This window comes from Schistocerca nitens, unplaced genomic scaffold (genome assembly GCF_023898315.1).
Source record: "Schistocerca nitens isolate TAMUIC-IGC-003100 unplaced genomic scaffold, iqSchNite1.1 HiC_scaffold_385, whole genome shotgun sequence".
Taxonomy (NCBI): Eukaryota; Metazoa; Arthropoda; class Insecta; order Orthoptera; family Acrididae; genus Schistocerca; species Schistocerca nitens.
In genome coordinates, this window is record NW_026045919.1 from 859,122 (window position 1) to 873,445 (window position 14,324).

Sequence of the window (14,324 nt, forward strand, 5' to 3'; positions counted from 1 at the left end):
CTTGTGAATTTTCCAGTTGCCCAGTGAGTGTCGACAGAACACGTAAATCCTCTGCTCCAACGTATGAGACGTAACGATTGCTGCAATTTGTTCTTGCGTCATGTGTCAGCATTCTTCGATAGTCTGTTACGAGCTTAGCACGATAAGTTTGTAGACAGCATCCAGGCGACGTTTTATTAGTTACAGCTCCATGCAGCGAGTGCACAACAGTAAAGGACATGAGTCAATGTGCAGTTGTGTATCGTGGAAGGTTTACAAACGTCTTGTGAGCCCGGATAGCTCAGTCGGTAGAGCATTAGGCTTTTAACCTAAGGGTCCAGGGTTCAAGTCCCTGTCCGGGCGGAAATTTTAATACTTTGGTAGTGATTCGTCTAGTAGAGGTGGAAACACTACGGAAAAGAATGCAACTACGCCGTTTCCTGACACCACAGTGCTTTAAACGGTAGCAGTTGCATGTGTCGGCAGAACTCGCGCTACCGGCAGTCGTGGCCGAGTGGTTAAGGCGTCTGACTCGAAATCAGATTCCCTCTGGGAGCGTAGGTTCGAGTCCTACCGGCTGCGTGCGATTTTGCGTAAAGAGCAGCAAATATTTTCACACACGTGAACGCGGATGCAAACCAATGACGCCACTCTCAACAAGACGAAAATTTAAGAATACTGAGTTTCGCAACGGCCGCTGCTTCCTGTGGCTACCGGTTCACCTCGCACTGACGCTGGGACTGCAGAAAGCCGTCGCAGGCCCACGAGTGCGCTCCCGTCATTTTCTCGCGCCGACGCCGAGTTTGTGAGTACACAGATGTGCTTGGAAGTGTTGGACAGAGCGAACATTCATTTCTTTTTAAGAATCGTAATTCAGTCATTCGAGTGCGGCAAAAGCAATGGTGCAGCGTTTCTTTTGTTAAGATCTCGCAGCTACTTGCAAGTATGTCCACCGCTTAAGACGACAGAAAAGCAGCGTCAGCGGTGCGTCAGTGGGAAGTCGGTGAAGTCGCCATTGGAGCCATAAGCCAGTAATTACGACATGTGAATCACTCGCACACCACGCAGCTGTACGGTAGCTCAGTCGGTAGAGCGTTAGGTTTTCAACCAAAGGGTGTTGGGTTCAAGCCCCTGTCTGGGCGAAAATTAATACACTTTCGTAACGGCTAATGTGCTGGCAATGGAAACACTAGAGAAAAGAGTGAGGCCACGCCGCTTTCTGCCATCGGATTGCTTCTAAAGATGTCACTTTCACTTGTCGGAAGACGATATTGCCACAGGCAGTCGTGGCCGAGTGGTTAAGGCGTCTGACTTGAAATCAGATTCCCTCTGGGAGCGTAGGTTCGAGTCCTGCCGACTGCGAAAATTTTCTCGCTCTCAGAAGAAGGACGTTCAGCTGCATCCTAGCGGTTGCGTCTCCACTAAACACGTGGATCGCCAGCAATGTGCAGGGTGCAGCGCTACAGTCGCGCCCAGAAGCCACAGCTCATCTCCTCGTCTCACAGCCGTCCACCAGGTGTCAGTGCAAGTGTCACCTCTCTGGGCAGTGCAGATGTGTCCATTTTAGCTTGCAGACGATGACGTGTAGCAATTTATGAGCTAGCGCAAGTCAAATGTTTTACCGTGTGTATCTGCTAGATGCTGCCTCTCACACGCTGGAGAGGCTCACTGCTTCTTGTGTCTCGTTCTTTGCACACGAGTTGCACGTGGCATCGATATAGCACAGGTTTTCTAGCGTCAGCGATGTCAATATTACATGAATCGAGTCGAAGTGTTTGCTTGTTACGATGATGGAAGCAGAAGAAATGTGTGTGGTACTTCACTGCATCTGCTGCTCGCCTTTCAGCGTCCCTGTGTCTTATCAGATGAAGATGACTGTGAAATTGGCGACGGGGCAGAGGTCAACGAAGACGTGCAAAACAGAGACGTTCAACGTCAGCCGAAATAGCTCAGTTGGGAGAGCGTTAGACTGAAGATCTAAAGGTCCCTGGTTCGATCCCGGGTTTCGGCATGCATTCGTTTTGAAGCTGACGCCAATGGAATTGCTCTGAGTTTGTGATAATGTAACTACCGCCGAGAACAAAAATGACTCCCTCCTGTAGCTGTTCTGGTTGTCCAGTGCATGCCATAAGAGGAACACAGTAGGCAAATGCCTGGGAAGCAAGAAAATAAAAAAAGTCCTACCTATTGCGTTCCCTTTTTTGTGTCAGGACGTGAAGAACGTCTCCAACGGAACCGTGAAATGAGCGAAAACGTGGGAAACATTGCATTCGAAATGCTTGTGAATTTTCCAGTTGCCCAGTGAGTGTCGACAGAACACGTAAATCCTCTGCTCCAACGTATGAGACGTAACGATTGCTGCAATTTGTTCTTGCGTCATGTGTCAGCATTCTTCGATAGTCTGTTACGAGCTTAGCACGATAAGTTTGTAGACAGCATCCAGGCGACGTTTTATTAGTTACAGCTCCATGCAGCGAGTGCACAACAGTAAAGGACATGAGTCAATGTGCAGTTGTGTATCGTGGAAGGTCTACAAACGTCTTGTGAGCCCGGATAGCTCAGTCGGTAGAGCATTAGGCTTTTAACCTAAGGGTCCAGGGTTCAAGTCCCTGTCCGGGCGGAAATTTTAATACTTTGGTAGTGATTCGTCTAGTAGAGGTGGAAACACTACGGAAAAGAATGCAACTACGCCGTTTCCTGACACCACAGTGCTTTAAACGGTAGCAGTTGCATGTGTCGGCAGAACTCGCGCTACCGGCAGTCGTGGCCGAGTGGTTAAGGCGTCTGACTCGAAATCAGATTCCCTCTGGGAGCGTAGGTTCGAGTCCTACCGGCTGCGTGCGATTTTGCGTAAAGAGCAGCAAATATTTTCACACACGTGAACGCGGATGCAAACCAATGACGCCACTCTCAACAAGACGAAAATTTAAGAATACTGAGTTTCGCAACGGCCGCTGCTTCCTGTGGCTACCGGTTCACCTCGCACTGACGCTGGGACTGCAGAAAGCCGTCGCAGGCCCACGAGTGCGCTCCCGTCATTTTCTCGCGCCGACGCCGAGTTTGTGAGTACACAGATGTGCTTGGAAGTGTTGGACAGAGCGAACATTCATTTCTTTTTAAGAATCGTAATTCAGTCATTCGAGTGCGGCAAAAGCAATGGTGCAGCGTTTCTTTTGTTAAGATCTCGCAGCTACTTGCAAGTATGTCCACCGCTTAAGACGACAGAAAAGCAGCGTCAGCGGTGCGTCAGTGGGAAGTCGGTGAAGTCGCCATTGGAGCCATAAGCCAGTAATTACGACATGTGAATCACTCGCACACCACGCAGCTGTACGGTAGCTCAGTCGGTAGAGCGTTAGGTTTTCAACCAAAGGGTGTTGGGTTCAAGCCCCTGTCTGGGCGAAAATTAATACACTTTCGTAACGGCTAATGTGCTGGCAATGGAAACACTAGAGAAAAGAGTGAGGCCACGCCGCTTTCTGCCATCGGATTGCTTCTAAAGATGTCACTTTCACTTGTCGGAAGACGATATTGCCACAGGCAGTCGTGGCCGAGTGGAACAGTTCCGCCGCGGCCGCGGCCGTGTGCAGACGTGCGGTTGTGGTCGCTTCGCCTGTGCTTAAGGGCGCACGCAGCTGTTGGTACTGTAAGTACTACTTCAAGAAAGTGATGGAAGATGAGTTGAGACGTTACACGCTACGATTTGGATTTCCGTATGGATTTGCTCGACCACAGGTTTACGAACTTGTTGACTGGTTTTACGATCGATTGGGACTGCGAGATGACGAAGTTCTTGGGTTTTCGTATGATTTTCTTGCGAACGCTGTTTATGTAAAATTGATTAGTGACGATCCTTGTGTTCGTATTATGACCCTCACGGAAGGCACAGCGGATTTTGTGAATTCTAAAGGCGAAATTTGTAAAGTATCCGTTAGTCATGCTGGACTAGGGCTACGAACCGTCCGTATATTTAATCTGCCTTTCGAAGTTAGCTTCGATAGAATTCGGCAAGCTTTGTCTCCCTACGGTAGTGTCTTGCAAATTCATGCCGAGCAATGGAGGGGTTACAAACATTTCAATGTTGATAACGGCGTTCGGAATGCGAAAATTGATTTGACGAAGCACATCCCGTCCAACATTTTGGTGCAGGGTTTTCGGGCGCTGGTGATGTACGAAGGACAACCGCGAACTTGCGTAATTTGTGGTTCTACGGACCATTTAATATCTGCTTGTCCCCGTGTCCGGGCGGGTCGTCGAGGAATACAACATCGTCTTACACCTCTCGATGGGCACGATGGCAATCGGTTGTCTTACGCGCAGACATTGATGGAGTCGCCTACGACACACCCGACGCTCCACCAACCGGCTGCGGTGACCCCAGACGCCGGTGCGGTCATTGTAAACAACTCTGCGGCGACCCCCGAATGTCCCGTTCGTAGTGATGTCGCCGATATCGACAGCCACGCTGTACACCTGCAGGTTTCCCCGACTGTCGGCCTTCGTGCCGACCATGCAGGACCGACTCCCGTCCCTACTCCAACTACGTCCGTCGAGCTGAAGCAGTTGTCGGATGGTGGCGACAGGTCGCGCGTTTCTTGCCCCCCTGACGTGGCACCCCCCACACCCCTCCCTCTCGGCGGTGACCTATCTGAGGAAGGCTCTACACACAGTCTCTTGACGGACGTCCAAACCGTTTCTGACGGCGACGCACCTCCCCCGAGAACCGGGAAATCTAAGCGGTCGGCACGAAAGCAGAGTGAGGAGGAGATCCGCACTCTGGAAAAGAAATTGCAGCGCACTATAAAGCAGATCCGAAAAGACGGCAGTGAACGCGGCGGCACAGATGAAATGGGTTCCGTCGCGCGCCACGTGGGGGAGGTCGATATGGAGATGCATGTCGACCGTCCGCGTTCTGAGCTGATGGATACTGGCCATCAGCATACGCCAGCTGACAAGTCTTGGGCAGACGAAAGTGAATAAACCGGACCCTTTCTATCCCCACCATGCAAGATTATAAACTTGCCACAGTTAATTTAAATAGGATCGCATCCGATGTCAAACTTAAATGCTTGACCGACTATCTATATGCCGCCGATATAGATATAGTTTTCTTCCAAGAAGTTGTGTCACCCAAGGTTGGAGAAATACCTGGGTATGATGCCATATTAAATCTTGGCACTGAGGCGGGCACTGCGATTTTATTTAAAGCTGGCATCGCTTATCAACCTACAGCGCTTTTAGACACGGGACGCGGCATTGCCGCCCAATTCCAGGATTTGCTTCTCCTGAACGTGTACGCCCCGACAGGATCCGCTGGCAGAAGGGACAGAAGTGATTTTTTTAGGGCTGAAGTTGTGCCCTTATTGACAAACGTGCGTCTGAAGCTCATCCTGGGTGGGGATTTCAACTGCGTTTTACGCAAAGAAGATCAAAGTCCGAATTTTAATTTTTGTCCCGAGCTACTAATGTTAACAGATGGACTGCATTTACAAGATAGTTGGTGTCATCTTCGACCACACACGATGGGCTATACCTATGTAAGTGCTGCTTCTTCTAGCCGTCTGGATAGGTTTTATGTTTCTCAAGATCTTTTACATACCATTCGTGATTGTGAACTATGGCCGCTCAGTTTCAGTGACCACTCCGCATACCATATAACGATTCGGAATGTGCGACAGCAGACCTTTTTGGGACGCGGCACGTGGCAGCTGAATGTCTCGCTGTTAGATGAAGCGGAGTTACGGCGTTGCCTCGTTGACACCTGGCAGCAGTGCCTCCAGAGGCAAGCTCGGTATAGGGAGCGCGTTCTTTGGTGGACGGAGCTTGTTAAACCGCGGATTACGAAATGTATTTACCAGTTTGCCAGGACCAGGGCTTATTGGAGGAAACGGTCTCTAGAATTTTATTTCCTCGGTTTACGCCAGCTGTACAGCGATCCCTCTGCTTTGTCCGACAACCTGATCCGCATCAAGCGTATCAAAGCAAAAATTACTGCTTTAGTTCGTGAAGCTCTTGTTGGCAATCGGGTACGATCGCGCTCTTCTGATGACGTCGCCCACGAGTCCGCATCGTTATTCCATCTCATACGGGAAACCAAACGTGGTAAACAAAAAATTATTGCTCATCTGAAGGATGCTGGCGGGAATCTGTACAATGAGCAGGGTGCTATCAAGACGCATGTTTTCAATTATTTTCGACAACATTATTCCGAGTCAGATACCGATCTATCGGCGGGGGACGATTTTTTAAACGACATCGCCTCCACGGTCGATCAGGATGATAACGCTGCTCTCTTGGCCAATGTCACAAACTCTGAAGTTAAGTCCATCCTTGCGTGCGCTGCCAAGAACAAAGCCGCCGGCTTAGACGGCTTGCCGGTCGAATTTTATTCACGGTTCTGGGATGTGATCGGCGACGAATTGACCGCCATGTATAACGACCTGTTATCGCGTCCTGCCTTCCCCCCGCAGTTCACGGAAGGAATGGTTGTCCTGGTTCCCAAAACATCCAATCCGACTATGTTAAATGACTTTCGGCCAATTACGTTGCTTAACTCCGATTTTAAGATCTTGACTAGGATTATAAACACCAGGCTTAAAGTACTTCTTGGCAAAGTACTTGGCCCTTATCAGACGAGTGCAGTCAGTGGTCGATCGATGTTAAATGCCCTGTGTGAATATCGCGACCTGACTTATTTAACTTGGATTACCAACACTGATTTGGCGTTATTGTTTCTCGACTTTGATAAGGCGTTTGATAGAGTTAATCACGGCTTTTTATTGCGCACAATGAGTCAGATGGGATTCAACCAGCGTTTTCGACAGCTTATTCAGAAATGTATCTGCGGAACGTCTTCACGCGTGAAGGTTAACGGCCAGTTAACCGCCCCCGTGCCCATACGACAGGCAGTGCGACAAGGGTGCCCCCTTTCTATGACGTTATTCTCGATCGCTATAGAGCCACTTCTTAAAAAGTTTTACGTAACTTTACACGGGTTGCAAACGTTAAACACGAAAACGGTCTGCCACGCCTATGCCGACGATATCAGTGTGCTTATTACTAACACCGAAGAGCTGGGGTCAGTTCGTCGGATTGTCCATCAGTACTCTGTCGCTTGTGGCGCTAGACTTAATGAGCGAAAGTCCAAAATTATGCCGTTAGGTCGCAACCCCCACTCCATCGGTATTTCTTGGTTGGACAAGACCGAAGACCTGTGGCATCTCGGCCTGGTTATATCACCGAACCCCCAGGCCATGCTCCACGTGAATTGGGAACGCAAGCTTACCATCTTACGTGCGGTGATCAAAGAACATAACATGCGGTCTTTAGACCGGATGCAGAGGGCACAGTTTATTAATAGTTACGTTTTCAGTAAGCTCTATCACACTGCCGCTGTTTTACCAATCCCGACAGCCATTGCGAAAAAAATTTTAGCACTTGCTTGCTGGTATGTCTGGCGAGGGAACATCTTTAAAGTTTCCTTTAAAGCTACCTCGTTATTTCGTTCCCGCGGTGGCTTAGGCGTCAAAGACGTTGAATCCCAATGTGTGGCGACTTTTTTAACTCGTACTTCCCGTATACTACACAGTAACCCAAATAGTCTCACGGAACGGCTTTTCAACACCTTACGTCCAAAGGATTTGTCTGCGCCAACGTCTGTGGGACACATTCATCCTGAACTTGGCTATATCCGGCGGTATTATGTGGAGCTCAGCTATGTTCAGGACAACCCGCATCCGTTCAACACGGCGGCGACCTATCGTGCTCTTACTAAACGGCAGCTGGATAACCCAATTGAGAAGAAATATTTAGGCAAAAACTGGAGAAATGTATGGACGAACATTAGTTATCCGCTCCTTCGCTCCAGAGTTCGATCTGTTTGGTATGACGCTGTCAATGAGGTGATTCCCACTGGAGAGAAATTGCACAAAATCAAGCTGCGGCCCACCCCGTTTTGTGAGAAGTGTAACTTAGTGGAAACGCTGCCGCATCTCTTCCACTGCCGGGATCAAACACAAATATGGCAGTGGACGCGAAAGAAACTCGCAGTCATTAATAGGACGTCGGATTCTTCCATTCAACTTCATGACGCGCTTCAACCAGACTGGCAGCTTTATCCTCCATCTAAGAATAATAGTTATGTCTGGCTCATGGGCCAGTTCGTCTATTACATGCTCGTCCATACAACGCCAACGCTACACGATTATCAGATGTACCTCATCGAAGAGTACTATGCGATTAAGAAATTGCGACAGTATCAAGACCAGTTTCAAAATTTTCTCACTATTGCTTTAAGTGATGGCAGAATTTAAGTTTACGGATCCATTGGACGGATTTTTTTTTTCACTACTTTGTTATATTGTTGTTGTTTCCATGGATATGGTCTGCTCCGCACCATCAGCTGTGGGTGATTTGCATCATGGGTCAAACGGCGGTACTGAGTGCACAGTGCACTTGGCCTCGAACATTTAATTGTTTTTTGGAGTTCCCTTTCATTTTCAAATGACAGCACTTTACTTTTGGTTCCGCAGAGCGACACCCAGAAGAGGCTCCTCATTTGTTTACTTTCATTTCGCATTATTTTTCATCAAAGCTGCACGAAGATTTCGTACGAACCAGGAGTTTCCAGCAGCTTCTATCCTCCTATCAAGAGGCTTTACAATACGGGAAATGGTTGTTTTGGCATGTCCCTGCTCTATGGTGTCACCACGTTACCAGCGCGCATCTTCCAATGCATGGCACGCTCAGGGTTTTGAGAAGCGGCAATCCACACTCACCCATCGGGAAACAGAATGCACAATACTTATCAACGACATGGAAACTGGGAAAATTCTTTCTACGCGAAGACCAACTTTGAGTAGCTGCTGTGCTGGATTTCATACTGTGCTGCGTAATCCTAAGGCCAGACATGGATTTCTTTTTAACATTCTGTTTATATCTATAAAAACAATGGAACACACATGACGCCACATTACAAATTAAACAAAATATAATAATACTTATGGAACTATAAATTCACATCACAAAACGATGCAAATGGGTGCGGGGTATGGCGGTGACATCGTGGCCAGGCCTCAGGATTGCGACCCCTGCCCACCTTGCCGCCGGCTGCCTAGCACTCACGTGCATTACAAAAAAAAAAAAAAAAAAAAAAAAAAAAAAAAAAAAAAAAAAAAATATGGGGAAAAAAAAGTGGCTAGGATACCTGGCTTACACCCAGAAAAAAAAAGAACATAAAAAAAAAAAAAAAAAAAGTGGTTAAGGCGTCTGACTTGAAATCAGATTCCCTCTGGGAGCGTAGGTTCGAGTCCTGCCGACTGCGAAAATTTTCTCGCTCTCAGAAGAAGGACGTTCAGCTGCATCCTAGCGGTTGCGTCTCCACTAAACACGTGGATCGCCAGCAATGTGCAGGGTGCAGCGCTACAGTCGCGCCCAGAAGCCACAGCTCATCTCCTCGTCTCACAGCCGTCCACCAGGTGTCAGTGCAAGTGTCACCTCTCTGGGCAGTGCAGATGTGTCCATTTTAGCTTGCAGACGATGACGTGTAGCAATTTATGAGCTAGCGCAAGTCAAATGTTTTACCGTGTGTATCTGCTAGATGCTGCCTCTCACACGCTGGAGAGGCTCACTGCTTCTTGTGTCTCGTTCTTTGCACACGAGTTGCACGTGGCATCGATATAGCACAGGTTTTCTAGCGTCAGCGAAGTCAATATTACATGAATCGAGTCGAAGTGTTTGCTTGTTACGATGATGGAAGCAGAAGAAATGTGTGTGGTACTTCACTGCATCTGCTGCTCGCCTTTCAGCGTCCCTGTGTCTTATCAGATGAAGATGACTGTGAAATTGGCGACGGGGCAGAGGTCAACGAAGACGTGCAAAACAGAGACGTTCAACGTCAGCCGAAATAGCTCAGTTGGGAGAGCGTTAGACTGAAGATCTAAAGGTCCCTGGTTCGATCCCGGGTTTCGGCATGCATTCGTTTTGAAGCTGACGCCAATGGAATTGCTCTGAGTTTGTGATAATGTAACTACCGCCGAGAACAAAAATGACTCCCTCCTGTAGCTGTTCTGGTTGTCCAGTGCATGCCATAAGAGGAACACAGTAGGCAAATGCCTGGGAAGCAAGAAAATAAAAAAAGTCCTACCTATTGCGTTCCCTTTTTTGTGTCAGGACGTGAAGAACGTCTCCAACGGAACCGTGAAATGAGCGAAAACGTGGGAAACATTGCATTCGAAATGCTTGTGAATTTTCCAGTTGCCCAGTGAGTGTCGACAGAACACGTAAATCCTCTGCTCCAACGTATGAGACGTAACGATTGCTGCAATTTGTTCTTGCGTCATGTGTCAGCATTCTTCGATAGTCTGTTACGAGCTTAGCACGATAAGTTTGTAGACAGCATCCAGGCGACGTTTTATTAGTTACAGCTCCATGCAGCGAGTGCACAACAGTAAAGGACATGAGTCAATGTGCAGTTGTGTATCGTGGAAGGTTTACAAACGTCTTGTGAGCCCGGATAGCTCAGTCGGTAGAGCATTAGGCTTTTAACCTAAGGGTCCAGGGTTCAAGTCCCTGTCCGGGCGGAAATTTTAATACTTTGGTAGTGATTCGTCTAGTAGAGGTGGAAACACTACGGAAAAGAATGCAACTACGCCGTTTCCTGACACCACAGTGCTTTAAACGGTAGCAGTTGCATGTGTCGGCAGAACTCGCGCTACCGGCAGTCGTGGCCGAGTGGTTAAGGCGTCTGACTCGAAATCAGATTCCCTCTGGGAGCGTAGGTTCGAGTCCTACCGGCTGCGTGCGATTTTGCGTAAAGAGCAGCAAATATTTTCACACACGTGAACGCGGATGCAAACCAATGACGCCACTCTCAACAAGACGAAAATTTAAGAATACTGAGTTTCGCAACGGCCGCTGCTTCCTGTGGCTACCGGTTCACCTCGCACTGACGCTGGGACTGCAGAAAGCCGTCGCAGGCCCACGAGTGCGCTCCCGTCATTTTCTCGCGCCGACGCCGAGTTTGTGAGTACACAGATGTGCTTGGAAGTGTTGGACAGAGCGAACATTCATTTCTTTTTAAGAATCGTAATTCAGTCATTCGAGTGCGGCAAAAGCAATGGTGCAGCGTTTCTTTTGTTAAGATCTCGCAGCTACTTGCAAGTATGTCCACCGCTTAAGACGACAGAAAAGCAGCGTCAGCGGTGCGTCAGTGGGAAGTCGGTGAAGTCGCCATTGGAGCCATAAGCCAGTAATTACGACATGTGAATCACTCGCACACCACGCAGCTGTACGGTAGCTCAGTCGGTAGAGCGTTAGGTTTTCAACCAAAGGGTGTTGGGTTCAAGCCCCTGTCTGGGCGAAAATTAATACACTTTCGTAACGGCTAATGTGCTGGCAATGGAAACACTAGAGAAAAGAGTGAGGCCACGCCGCTTTCTGCCATCGGATTGCTTCTAAAGATGTCACTTTCACTTGTCGGAAGACGATATTGCCACAGGCAGTCGTGGCCGAGTGGTTAAGGCGTCTGACTTGAAATCAGATTCCCTCTGGGAGCGTAGGTTCGAGTCCTGCCGACTGCGAAAATTTTCTCGCTCTCAGAAGAAGGACGTTCAGCTGCATCCTAGCGGTTGCGTCTCCACTAAACACGTGGATCGCCAGCAATGTGCAGGGTGCAGCGCTACAGTCGCGCCCAGAAGCCACAGCTCATCTCCTCGTCTCACAGCCGTCCACCAGGTGTCAGTGCAAGTGTCACCTCTCTGGGCAGTGCAGATGTGTCCATTTTAGCTTGCAGACGATGACGTGTAGCAATTTATGAGCTAGCGCAAGTCAAATGTTTTACCGTGTGTATCTGCTAGATGCTGCCTCTCACACGCTGGAGAGGCTCACTGCTTCTTGTGTCTCGTTCTTTGCACACGAGTTGCACGTGGCATCGATATAGCACAGGTTTTCTAGCGTCAGCGATGTCAATATTACATGAATCGAGTCGAAGTGTTTGCTTGTTACGATGATGGAAGCAGAAGAAATGTGTGTGGTACTTCACTGCATCTGCTGCTCGCCTTTCAGCGTCCCTGTGTCTTATCAGATGAAGATGACTGTGAAATTGGCGACGGGGCAGAGGTCAACGAAGACGTGCAAAACAGAGACGTTCAACGTCAGCCGAAATAGCTCAGTTGGGAGAGCGTTAGACTGAAGATCTAAAGGTCCCTGGTTCGATCCCGGGTTTCGGCATGCATTCGTTTTGAAGCTGACGCCAATGGAATTGCTCTGAGTTTGTGATAATGTAACTACCGCCGAGAACAAAAATGACTCCCTCCTGTAGCTGTTCTGGTTGTCCAGTGCATGCCATAAGAGGAACACAGTAGGCAAATGCCTGGGAAGCAAGAAAATAAAAAAAGTCCTACCTATTGCGTTCCCTTTTTTGTGTCAGGACGTGAAGAACGTCTCCAACGGAACCGTGAAATGAGCGAAAACGTGGGAAACATTGCATTCGAAATGCTTGTGAATTTTCCAGTTGCCCAGTGAGTGTCGACAGAACACGTAAATCCTCTGCTCCAACGTATGAGACGTAACGATTGCTGCAATTTGTTCTTGCGTCATGTGTCAGCATTCTTCGATAGTCTGTTACGAGCTTAGCACGATAAGTTTGTAGACAGCATCCAGGCGACGTTTTATTAGTTACAGCTCCATGCAGCGAGTGCACAACAGTAAAGGACATGAGTCAATGTGCAGTTGTGTATCGTGGAAGGTTTACAAACGTCTTGTGAGCCCGGATAGCTCAGTCGGTAGAGCATTAGGCTTTTAACCTAAGGGTCCAGGGTTCAAGTCCCTGTCCGGGCGGAAATTTTAATACTTTGGTAGTGATTCGTCTAGTAGAGGTGGAAACACTACGGAAAAGAATGCAACTACGCCGTTTCCTGACACCACAGTGCTTTAAACGGTAGCAGTTGCATGTGTCGGCAGAACTCGCGCTACCGGCAGTCGTGGCCGAGTGGTTAAGGCGTCTGACTCGAAATCAGATTCCCTCTGGGAGCGTAGGTTCGAGTCCTACCGGCTGCGTGCGATTTTGCGTAAAGAGCAGCAAATATTTTCACACACGTGAACGCGGATGCAAACCAATGACGCCACTCTCAACAAGACGAAAATTTAAGAATACTGAGTTTCGCAACGGCCGCTGCTTCCTGTGGCTACCGGTTCACCTCGCACTGACGCTGGGACTGCAGAAAGCCGTCGCAGGCCCACGAGTGCGCTCCCGTCATTTTCTCGCGCCGACGCCGAGTTTGTGAGTACACAGATGTGCTTGGAAGTGTTGGACAGAGCGAACATTCATTTCTTTTTAAGAATCGTAATTCAGTCATTCGAGTGCGGCAAAAGCAATGGTGCAGCGTTTCTTTTGTTAAGATCTCGCAGCTACTTGCAAGTATGTCCACCGCTTAAGACGACAGAAAAGCAGCGTCAGCGGTGCGTCAGTGGGAAGTCGGTGAAGTCGCCATTGGAGCCATAAGCCAGTAATTACGACATGTGAATCACTCGCACACCACGCAGCTGTACGGTAGCTCAGTCGGTAGAGCGTTAGGTTTTCAACCAAAGGGTGTTGGGTTCAAGCCCCTGTCTGGGCGAAAATTAATACACTTTCGTAACGGCTAATGTGCTGGCAATGGAAACACTAGAGAAAAGAGTGAGGCCACGCCGCTTTCTGCCATCGGATTGCTTCTAAAGATGTCACTTTCACTTGTCGGAAGACGATATTGCCACAGGCAGTCGTGGCCGAGTGGTTAAGGCGTCTGACTTGAAATCAGATTCCCTCTGGGAGCGTAGGTTCGAGTCCTGCCGACTGCGAAAATTTTCTCGCTCTCAGAAGAAGGACGTTCAGCTGCATCCTAGCGGTTGCGTCTCCACTAAACACGTGGATCGCCAGCAATGTGCAGGGTGCAGCGCTACAGTCGCGCCCAGAAGCCACAGCTCATCTCCTCGTCTCACAGCCGTCCACCAGGTGTCAGTGCAAGTGTCACCTCTCTGGGCAGTGCAGATGTGTCCATTTTAGCTTGCAGACGATGACGTGTAGCAATTTATGAGCTAGCGCAAGTCAAATGTTTTACCGTGTGTATCTGCTAGATGCTGCCTCTCACACGCTGGAGAGGCTCACTGCTTCTTGTGTCTCGTTCTTTGCACACGAGTTGCACGTGGCATCGATATAGCACAGGTTTTCTAGCGTCAGCGATGTCAATATTACATGAATCGAGTCGAAGTGTTTGCTTGTTACGATGATGGAAGCAGAAGAAATGTGTGTGGTACTTCACTGCATCTGCTGCTCGCCTTTCAGCGTCCCTGTGTCTTATCAGATGAAGATG

At 48.8% G+C, this 14,324-nt stretch overlaps 14 non-coding genes across 14 annotated transcripts; all 14 read left to right on the forward strand.

The window, feature by feature from the left end:
- Positions 1–269: 269 nt before the first annotated feature.
- Positions 270–342, forward strand: Trnak-uuu (transfer RNA lysine (anticodon UUU)). The gene has a single exon. It is a non-coding gene; the product is annotated as a tRNA-Lys (tRNA).
- Positions 343–479: 137 nt separating this feature from the next.
- Trnas-cga (transfer RNA serine (anticodon CGA)) lies at positions 480–561 on the forward strand. Its single transcript has one exon. It is a non-coding gene; the product is annotated as a tRNA-Ser (tRNA).
- A 698-nt stretch (positions 562–1,259) lies between these two features.
- On the forward strand, positions 1,260–1,341 carry Trnas-uga (transfer RNA serine (anticodon UGA)). Its single transcript has one exon. It is a non-coding gene; the product is annotated as a tRNA-Ser (tRNA).
- Positions 1,342–1,917: 576 nt separating this feature from the next.
- Trnaf-gaa (transfer RNA phenylalanine (anticodon GAA)) lies at positions 1,918–1,990 on the forward strand. Its single transcript has one exon. It is a non-coding gene; the product is annotated as a tRNA-Phe (tRNA).
- Positions 1,991–2,526: 536 nt separating this feature from the next.
- Positions 2,527–2,599, forward strand: Trnak-uuu (transfer RNA lysine (anticodon UUU)). Its single transcript has one exon. It is a non-coding gene; the product is annotated as a tRNA-Lys (tRNA).
- A 137-nt stretch (positions 2,600–2,736) lies between these two features.
- On the forward strand, positions 2,737–2,818 carry Trnas-cga (transfer RNA serine (anticodon CGA)). Its single transcript has one exon. It is a non-coding gene; the product is annotated as a tRNA-Ser (tRNA).
- A 7,056-nt stretch (positions 2,819–9,874) lies between these two features.
- Trnaf-gaa (transfer RNA phenylalanine (anticodon GAA)) lies at positions 9,875–9,947 on the forward strand. Its single transcript has one exon. It is a non-coding gene; the product is annotated as a tRNA-Phe (tRNA).
- A 536-nt stretch (positions 9,948–10,483) lies between these two features.
- On the forward strand, positions 10,484–10,556 carry Trnak-uuu (transfer RNA lysine (anticodon UUU)). The gene has a single exon. It is a non-coding gene; the product is annotated as a tRNA-Lys (tRNA).
- A 137-nt stretch (positions 10,557–10,693) lies between these two features.
- Trnas-cga (transfer RNA serine (anticodon CGA)) lies at positions 10,694–10,775 on the forward strand. The gene has a single exon. It is a non-coding gene; the product is annotated as a tRNA-Ser (tRNA).
- A 698-nt stretch (positions 10,776–11,473) lies between these two features.
- Positions 11,474–11,555, forward strand: Trnas-uga (transfer RNA serine (anticodon UGA)). Its single transcript has one exon. It is a non-coding gene; the product is annotated as a tRNA-Ser (tRNA).
- A 576-nt stretch (positions 11,556–12,131) lies between these two features.
- On the forward strand, positions 12,132–12,204 carry Trnaf-gaa (transfer RNA phenylalanine (anticodon GAA)). Its single transcript has one exon. It is a non-coding gene; the product is annotated as a tRNA-Phe (tRNA).
- A 536-nt stretch (positions 12,205–12,740) lies between these two features.
- Trnak-uuu (transfer RNA lysine (anticodon UUU)) lies at positions 12,741–12,813 on the forward strand. The gene has a single exon. It is a non-coding gene; the product is annotated as a tRNA-Lys (tRNA).
- Positions 12,814–12,950: 137 nt separating this feature from the next.
- Trnas-cga (transfer RNA serine (anticodon CGA)) lies at positions 12,951–13,032 on the forward strand. The gene has a single exon. It is a non-coding gene; the product is annotated as a tRNA-Ser (tRNA).
- A 698-nt stretch (positions 13,033–13,730) lies between these two features.
- Trnas-uga (transfer RNA serine (anticodon UGA)) lies at positions 13,731–13,812 on the forward strand. Its single transcript has one exon. It is a non-coding gene; the product is annotated as a tRNA-Ser (tRNA).
- The last annotated feature ends 512 nt before the right edge of the window (positions 13,813–14,324 follow it).